A 9040-nucleotide genomic window follows, 5' to 3' on the forward strand; every position below is an offset into this window, starting at 1 on the left:
TGATCCTTTAAAACGTCCTTAGACATCATCTTCATCGGCACCTCTTTCAAACAACCAATCGGCTTATACTTGATCACCATCCAGGGCTTGCCATCAGCCCGCATTCCCCATTCCTTATCTTCTATCAGTTTCCCTTTTTGAGGCTTCAATAACTCAAAATTTTTCTCTTTAACACTCTTTTTCCACACAATCTTTCCAACCCATCTCGCGAAGTCATCATCACTCCTATTAATCAATCTCAACTGAGCCAAGTCTTTCACCTCACACTCAGGCAAAGTGTTACGCGATCTCAAGGCCTTCTTAAAATACTGAATCCCATCACAACGCTTAATCACAAACAACATTAACTGTTCGTCAAACAACCAACAAATGATACCTTTCTTTGACTCAGCGTAGCCCTTGATATTGTAACTCTTCTTAAACATTGTTGGCACCGCGGGCTTCTTTGTCTTGAAAAACCACTGAGCACAGCCTTCTTCCATCTCGGCTGTTCTTCCCACTTAGACTCATATGACACATTTGCATCTTGACTCAAGTTCACCTTATCAACATTCGGAATATCATGCTCTACACCATCATCAACAATCTCCCCTTCTTCTACCTCACTATCAATCTCTATCTGTTCCCCAATTTTTTCAATCTCATCAATCGTTAACACATCATCGACTAACTCATCATCATTTCCCAACACTTCCTCCTCATCTACGACCACCACATTCTCACCTCCTGTACTACTTGACGGACCAGCAGAATCCCCCTGAGATGTGGAAGTACCAAGAGTTTGTTCAGTTCTTGGCAACTCACCACCTGCACCTTTCGATGCATTGGGATCATCGTCTCTGTCTTGCTTCTTCTTGGTTCTCAATTCATCACCCTTGCAGCTCATCTCCCCATGAGATGCTAAGAACTGTTTAAGAGCATCAAAGAGATTACCGTGTTCAACGAGGAGGGACGATTGTATCTGATTCTCTGCCACAAGCCTCTGGATATCTTGAGTCTGGATGAGATTGATTCTTGACTGTTCAGCAACTACCGGTTCAAGAGCCGCTATCATTTCAGAGTCAGACAAAGTAGCATCATAATCAAACCACATGTGAGAAATATCTTGAGCATACGGTGGAGGAATTCCCAAACTAGCTGGTATATCTGAGGTATGCTGAATAGTAACCGCGGGTCGTATTGAGACAGGTAACCCCGCAGTAGTAACCAACGTTGAGTCAACAAATCTAGCAACAACCTCCGATGGAGTAAGAGTGGGAGGTGGCAAGGAAACTATCTCAGGAGCAGTAAACTGAAACGTGGTTGGATGAGTATCAAACGATGACGACGTGGTCACCAAAGAAACACTTGAGGATATCGGCAGTGTGACAGTTGAAGTAACAGGTAACATAGTCATACCGGACAAGGATGGTGGAGAAAAACGAACAACACTCGAACATTCACCAACTCTTGAACTTTCACCAGCCCTTGCCTTCTTTGATCTTCGTACCATCCGATATAAATCCTCCTCATAATCAGATTCGCTATCATCGGAATCTTTCTTTCGCTTGCCATGTATTCTTTCTTGTCTGGCAAGAATTTGTTGGGCTTCAACGATATCATCAGTTGAGGAATCAGAGTCAGTTCTCTCTGAATCCGCCACAGATGTAGCGACCATGGAAACATTTGCACCAGACGCCTCAGCTACGGAGAGTTGAACTTCTGCAGCTGGATCAACCCGTTCCATGTCAAAGAACCCTTGCCCTCCAAAGGCAACCTCAAGATCAATTTGTGCTTCTGGAGCTGCAACAGGGTCATCAGGCAGTGCTTGCTGAACCACGGGTGGTGCTTGCTGTAACACGGGTGGTGGTTGCTGTACTACGTGTGGTGGTTGAACCATAGGAGGTGGTAAAGGAATATTGGCCTGTTGCGGTGCTGGATCAAGAAACCCATCTTCCGGAGGAGCAACGTAAGCATGATTCACTAAGTAACCAAACAATGCAGTGTGCCTCGGACGGAGGTCAGGCTTGCTGCGAGCACTCGATGACTTACACTGCGCAAAGATCCTTTTAGAAACACTCTCCACAAACAAAATGGGACGTCGTTGTGGTAGATTGGGAGCTACATGGTTTAGAATCATCTGTAAAAATCTAGGGTACATCAAAAATCTTTCCCTAGACACCGCGCGTCTCTGATGATCGATCTCATAAAAAATCATCTGACTAAAGCTGTAAGGCTTGTTGTAAGTTAAAGCAGTCATTGCCGATTGCATTGTTGAACCCATACCATCTGTACCAACCTTGCGACCAGACATGCACACTATCATTATGTGCATTAGAAACCTCCACTGGTCTAAAAAAAATCCCTTTCTTCTCTGAGAATCCGCCAAAGGTCCTGTGTACCCCATACGAACGAACGCACCATTACGGAAGTGGCCGAAAATTCAATAGGATCGTCAGTAGTTTCAACCCCAAACTGTAAAGCTACCCTTATCTGTTCTCCAGAAGTCTTCAATATTTGGTAATGAAATGGGAAGAGTAATCGTGATGGCGTGAAAAATACGTGAGCGAACGAGAAATGAAATGATCTCACGGTAATCATCAATATTTCGAGCATCCGGATCTAAGGTAATGTATATGTTGTGACCCGGATAGAACTATCTGTTATTATCTCCACCTTCATCACCACCAGCACCTGCCACATCAGCCATATCTGCACAACAAAACAAGTCAAGTAAGTTCAGTACCACAACAGGGCATAACTTCGCCGTTTACCAGGAGCGAAGTTATGTAATAACTTAGTACGAAATTTCCATGATGTCCAACTTCGCTTAAGAGTACTAGCTCCAACACAGATAGAGACAGATCAGCATACTTAAGGAACTATATATTCACAGGCGAAGTTAGTAGTATGGCGAAGTTGAATGTAACTTCGTTGAAACCCTAACTTCGCCTCTGTACTCAACGCACCAAGACGATCCATTCGTGGTTAGGGATGACTGATTTGAGAAAGAAAACATGAATGTAGGAGTTCGAATAACTCTTAGATAACCATATTTTCACCAAAACACTTTTAATATGGATTGATAGAGAGGGTTAAGGGTTTGTTGCAAAAGAGACCACAAAACGGATCGCTGAGACCTTGATTATCACCAAATAATATGAATTACGAGTCACAAGGATCCTACAAACCTTGATTACGGATGAAGAACAGATTATTATTAGGTTTGATTCAAGTGGATAAGTTCGCCGAGGGTTAGAGTGTTTGAAAATAGGTTAACCAATTGACCACCGCTTCAGTTTATATAGATTAAAGAAACACCAGAGGCGAAGTTGTGTTTAACTTCACCCAAAAACAATTTCGCATCAGCCAACTCATGGTCAACTTCGCCTAATTTGATAACTTCGCCATTAAGATAAGTTCGCCCGTTTATGACTTAGGAACAAGTTGACCAAAGGTCAACTTCTCTTTAAAATTCTCCGAAAAAGATTTAAACTTAACGATCAAAGAACCAAGTAACCAAAAGGATAAAAGTTTAACCATAATACCAAAAATATAACGAAAAAGTTGAATAAATAGAATAAACGGAATAAAATTTCAGTCTTAACGAGAGCCTGCATGTTTTAGAAAAGATCCGAACAGGAATCATACTAATTAAGTGGCTGTCACTCAGATCCATGTTCAGCGGTATTATGACATAAAGAAGCAGGTTGTAGGCAGGTATAAAACTTAGTATGGTTTTCATCGCTTCTGTGATACTGATTAGGTTCAATTACGCTCAAAATTTAGATGGACATCACATGAGAGATTGTGATGCCTCCTATGTATTCTCAAAGCGTATTTGGCTTTCCCCAAGTCACCCCGAGTTGACTTCGACCCGTAGTGTCTTATTAAACAGTGAGCATACGTCTATCTACGGAGTCTTCTTCCCGTTCTTTCTTATACTTGAAATATTCTTTCTTGCCTCTTTCTAGATATTTGTAATAAAATAGGCTTCAGAAGGCTTAATAACTAGAGTTTTTATATATATATATATATATATATATATCAAAGACATTAATATAACTTCAATTTGAAGGCAGCATCAAGTCCCGAATCTAGATCACTGCAGATACTTAACACTATCTTAGCGGGAAGTAGAACACTCACGGGCTCGTGTATGACTGGGTAATAACTTTTCTGCCTATCATCCGGAAAGATATATATGGAGACATGCACAACTCAGAATGATTCTCCACATTAAATTGAGAAGATTTAGTTTGTATAACTTCTACTTTTACGCACCATAGAAAGCTACCATAACATACAATGACTGTTCTAGAGTCTTTTAGGCCTAATAACTTCACCAGTTAAGCACACAAAATCAGTTTATCTATCACTTTCCAAGGTTGGATCAATTTTCATTTTAACACCGTATTAAAACTTCTTACGAAGTTATAGACTTGAAAAATTATATCATCTCCCTAAAAACAATTTTAAATTCTATCGCACTAATTAAGTCAAAGTCTTCAGGTAAACGGCTATTCTGAAGATCCAATGGATCAGTCGGACCGACCACATACGAGTATGTGTCCTTCAAACTAAGTATGAACGACTAATTTTAAGCGAAAGAATAAAACCCATCATAAACAGCCCCGGTCACTTTCAGTCATCTGGTTAATGGCTATCCTTATAATCTACACGTAGAAGTAAGGACCAAACATATCCTAGGATATGTCCTTCAAACTTGAGCAACCGACATAATTTTAAGCGATAGTGGTGTTTCTTTTTTTTTAACTGAAAACAGAGAAAACAAGGTTACTCGGGATTGATCATCCCATTAAGCTCAACAAGATTTTGAAAATGGGTTCGGTCAAAAGCTTTAGTAAAAAGATCGGCAAAATTAGCCAGTGAATCAACCTTTTCAAGCACAATTAATTTCTTCTCAGCACAATCCCGTATAAAATGATGACGAATGTCAATATGTTTAGTTTTACTATGTTTAACGGGATTGTTAGTTACTGAGATAGCAGCAGTGTTATCAATGCAAATAGGAGTTTGATTGAAATTTAGACCAAACTCGCGCATTTGTTGTTGTATCCATAAAACCTGGGAGCAGCAGTTTGATGCTGCCATGTACTCTGCTTCGCAGGTGGAAATGGCTACAGAGGTCTGCTTTTTGCACTGCCACGACACCAATCTTCCTCCGAGAAACTGACATCCACCGGTGGTTGACTTCCTGTTCTGATTGCAACCTCCATAGTCAGAATCGGTGTAAGCTACCAAATCTAGTTCTCCCCCTTTCCTGTACTATAGTCCCAACTTAGGCTTTCCTTTGAGATACCGCAAGATTCACTTTACTCCCTTCATGTGGGATTCCTTCGGGTTTGCCTGAAAACGAGCACAAAGACAAACTACAAACATAATGTCAAGTCTAGATGCAGTTAGATACATTAAAGAACCTATGATTGCCCGATATTGAGTGGGATCCACATCTTCATCACTGTCGAAATCAGCACCCAGTTTGTTATTGACGCAGATAGGAGTGTTAAATGGGGTACTATCATCCATCTTGAAGCGTTTGAGCACATCATGGACATATTTTGTTTGATGAATAAACATGCCATATTTTTCTGATCTACCTGCAATCCCAAAAAGAAAGTTAATTCATCCATGGCGCTCATCTCAAACCTCTTCTCCATGACAAGCTTCAAACTCCTGACACATAGTAACTCTTGAGGCAGCAAAAATGATGTCGTCCACATAAACCTGAACGAGTAGAAAATCTCCCCCTTTTCTCTTGACGAACAACGCAATATCAATCTTTCCTCTCTCAAACCCATTCTCTAGCAAGTAATCTGACAGTGTTGCGTTCCAGGCACGAGGAGCCTGATGTAACCCATATAAAGCTTTGCTTAGTTTGTACATATGATCAGGAAAATCTGGGTCAGGGAAACCTGGAGGTTATTCAACATACACCACCTCATCGACTTTACCATTAAGGAAGGCACTTTTTACATCTAACTGAAACACCTTCATCTCTTTGTGTGAAGCTAATGCCAAAAACAGTCGGATTGCCTCCAATCTCGCCACAGGAGCAAATACTTCATTGTAGTCGATTCCTTCCTGCTGATTAAACCCTTTCACTACCAATCTTGCCTTGTTGCGTATGATTATTCCCTTTTCATATCTCTTACATTTAAAAAACCACTTTGTACCGATAACATTCACTTCTGGCGTTTTTCAACCAATTGCCATACTTCCATCTTCTCAAACTATGCCAGTTCTTCCTGCATGGCTTCAACCCACGAGCTATCCTTCAGGGCCATTTGATAATTCTTTGGTTCAATCTGGCTGATGAAGCAGGTGTACAGGCATTCATTTATAATACCGGTGTCTTTAATGCTTGCATAAACACACGTGTGTTCATCCAAACTTCTTCTAGTTCTTACACCATTAGAAGGATTACCGATCACATTCTTTAAAGGATGATTCTTGTGAATTTTGGTGGACTGTACCGGACCGACTTCCAGATCATTCTCAAGATCTGACGAAACTTCATCAGAGTGAGGCTGAGGTTGAGTGTAAAATGGATTGTAGAATTCGTCTTCATTCGAATCAGCCGGAGTTTCAACCGCACTTGACGAGGTTGGTTGATTTTCATTGTATTGTGGATGTTGCACAATGGTCTCCTCGTCATCATACAGTATCTGTGAGGCCATTTTCTCATCAATGTCTGCAAAATCCAAGTAGGGCACATTAAAAGATTTGAATAGCTTATCATAGTCGAAAGCCTCTGCCGGTCCCATGCTAGGCCATGGTGATTTGTAACTAGTAATGTCAGTGTTACAGACCACCTCAACCTTGCTGTTCGATAGATTAAAGATTCTCTTGTTGGGTGTCCTAACAACATAGCCAACTAAGATACCTTCGTCAGCTTTCTCACCAAATTTAGAGTTAGTCTTTAATATCGAACAAGGGGACCCAAATGGTTCAAGACCCTTCAAGTTTGGCTTTATACCATGCATAAGTTCATAACATGTTTTATTTAATCTTTTAACAGTTAAAACACAATTAAGGATATAACAGGCTGTAGCAACAGCCTCAGCCCAGAACACCACGGGAAGTTTAGCGTCTGCTAGCATGGTCCTAGCGCCTTCGATCAGCGTTCTATTCTTCCTCTCAGCTACTCCATTTTGTTGCAGAGTATATGGGGCGCTGTACTGATGCTCTATCCCGTTCTGTAAGCAGAACATCTCCATCTGATAGTTCTTGAACTTTGTACCATTATCACTCCTGATGTACTTAACCTTTCTCCCAACAATATTTTCCACCTTGGTAATCAAGTTAATTACCAACTGAACTGTCTAATCTTTTGCCTTCAGAAAATAGACCCAAGAGTATCGAGAGTAATCATCGGAGACCGCCAAACAATATGAAGTTCCTCCTAGACTCTTTACATTCACAAGACCAAAGAGATCCACGTGAAGTAGGTCCAAGGTGCTGACAATTGAGATAACCTTCTTGGAGTGATGAGATTTCTTGTGCTGTTTTCCTTTCTTGCATGATACACATTGGTCTTCAAAATTGAAATTCTTCAAAGGAACCCCTAGTACCAATCCATTTTTCACTATCTAGTTCATCTTACGAAGATGTATATGACCCATTCTTCTGTGCCACAGTTCTGACTCAGAATCTTTTGCTTTTGACAGGAGACATGATTCTTCTGTTTTTATCTCGGTTGATCTCATATCCATCACATACGTGTTCTTCTCTCTTGGAGCTGTCATTACAACCCACGTCTCTGGTATCTTGAAACCAGGATAAAGTACGAGTGCCTCATCTTTAGTAAAATGAACATTGTATTCTTTATCACAAATCTGAGATACACTTAACAAATTATGCTTCAACTCTTCCACAAAAATCACCTTTTCCAACTTTATTCTTCCATTCGTCATAGTCCCAATACCACTAATTCTTCCTCCACTTTACCCTGCGAAACAAACACTTCCTCCTTGAACAAATTTCCAGTCACATAACAATTTCTTGTTACCAGTCATGTGTCGGGAACAGCCACTGTCAACAACCCACATATTGTTTACAGGCCTGTTTGACTGTTCCTGCACAATTAAAGAAACAGATTAAAATCTGATTAAATTTGTTATCCGGCATCCAGTATCTTGGTTGCCCAAAGTTAGTTTGAGGAGAGTTTCTATAAGTTCTGTACGAAAAACTTCTATATGACTGGCTATGAGGCCATCCAAACCTTCGTAAGTTAATTGAATTATAATTATTGGTTTGGTAATTTACTGGGAAAAAACAAGACTGATTCCTTTGAAATCTTGGATTAGACCAATGATTTAAATTTGGTGTACTAGTGTTCTTACCAGCATCATAATTAGTACTCGTTTTGTACTCGGTTTTAGTAGGCCTCATATTTCTAGGTTTTCTTTGTTTCAGAAGACAATCAGCGACAAGATGTCCTATCCTGTTGCATCTAAAGCAACTTCTGTTCGAACTATTCTGGTTGTTTTGAACTTTTGTCTCAAAAGTTGCTACAGATGTCTAGGTTGCGTTACTATCCATTTGTCTCACATACGGTGGGACGAACGGATTAAGGGAAGATTTATTTTCATCAAACTTATAGTCCTCCCCTCATTTTAGTAACACAACCTCTTCTTTTATCTCACCCGATTTAGACGACTTGTCCGAATTTGACGAGACAGAGCTAGAGACAGAACTTGTGACATTAGAACTTGACTTACTTGTTTCACTCTTATTAACTTCAGTTTTTTAGCAGATATTTTGATTGGAACTGTCTGACTAATCTCAACGTTTACAGATTGAGAATGTCATAGGTCCTCTTGAAACAGGCGTGTCCTCCAGAACTCGGACCGGACACATAAATAACTGCTTGTTTTCTTGTTTTATCTTTCAGATTGAGCCAAAGTCGGTAGAAATGGCTCTTCAGGAACCGAGCTGGGTGGATGCTATGCATAAAGAATTAAATCAGTTTGACAAGCTAAAGGTATGGAGGTTGGTTGAGCAGCCGAGGGGAAAGAAAGCATTGGATACGAGATGG

This window comes from Bidens hawaiensis, unplaced genomic scaffold, assembly GCF_021521415.1.
Source record: "Bidens hawaiensis isolate Kalapana, Puna unplaced genomic scaffold, B.hawaiensis_p1.1 tig00036276_1, whole genome shotgun sequence".
Taxonomy (NCBI): Eukaryota; Viridiplantae; Streptophyta; class Magnoliopsida; order Asterales; family Asteraceae; genus Bidens; species Bidens hawaiensis.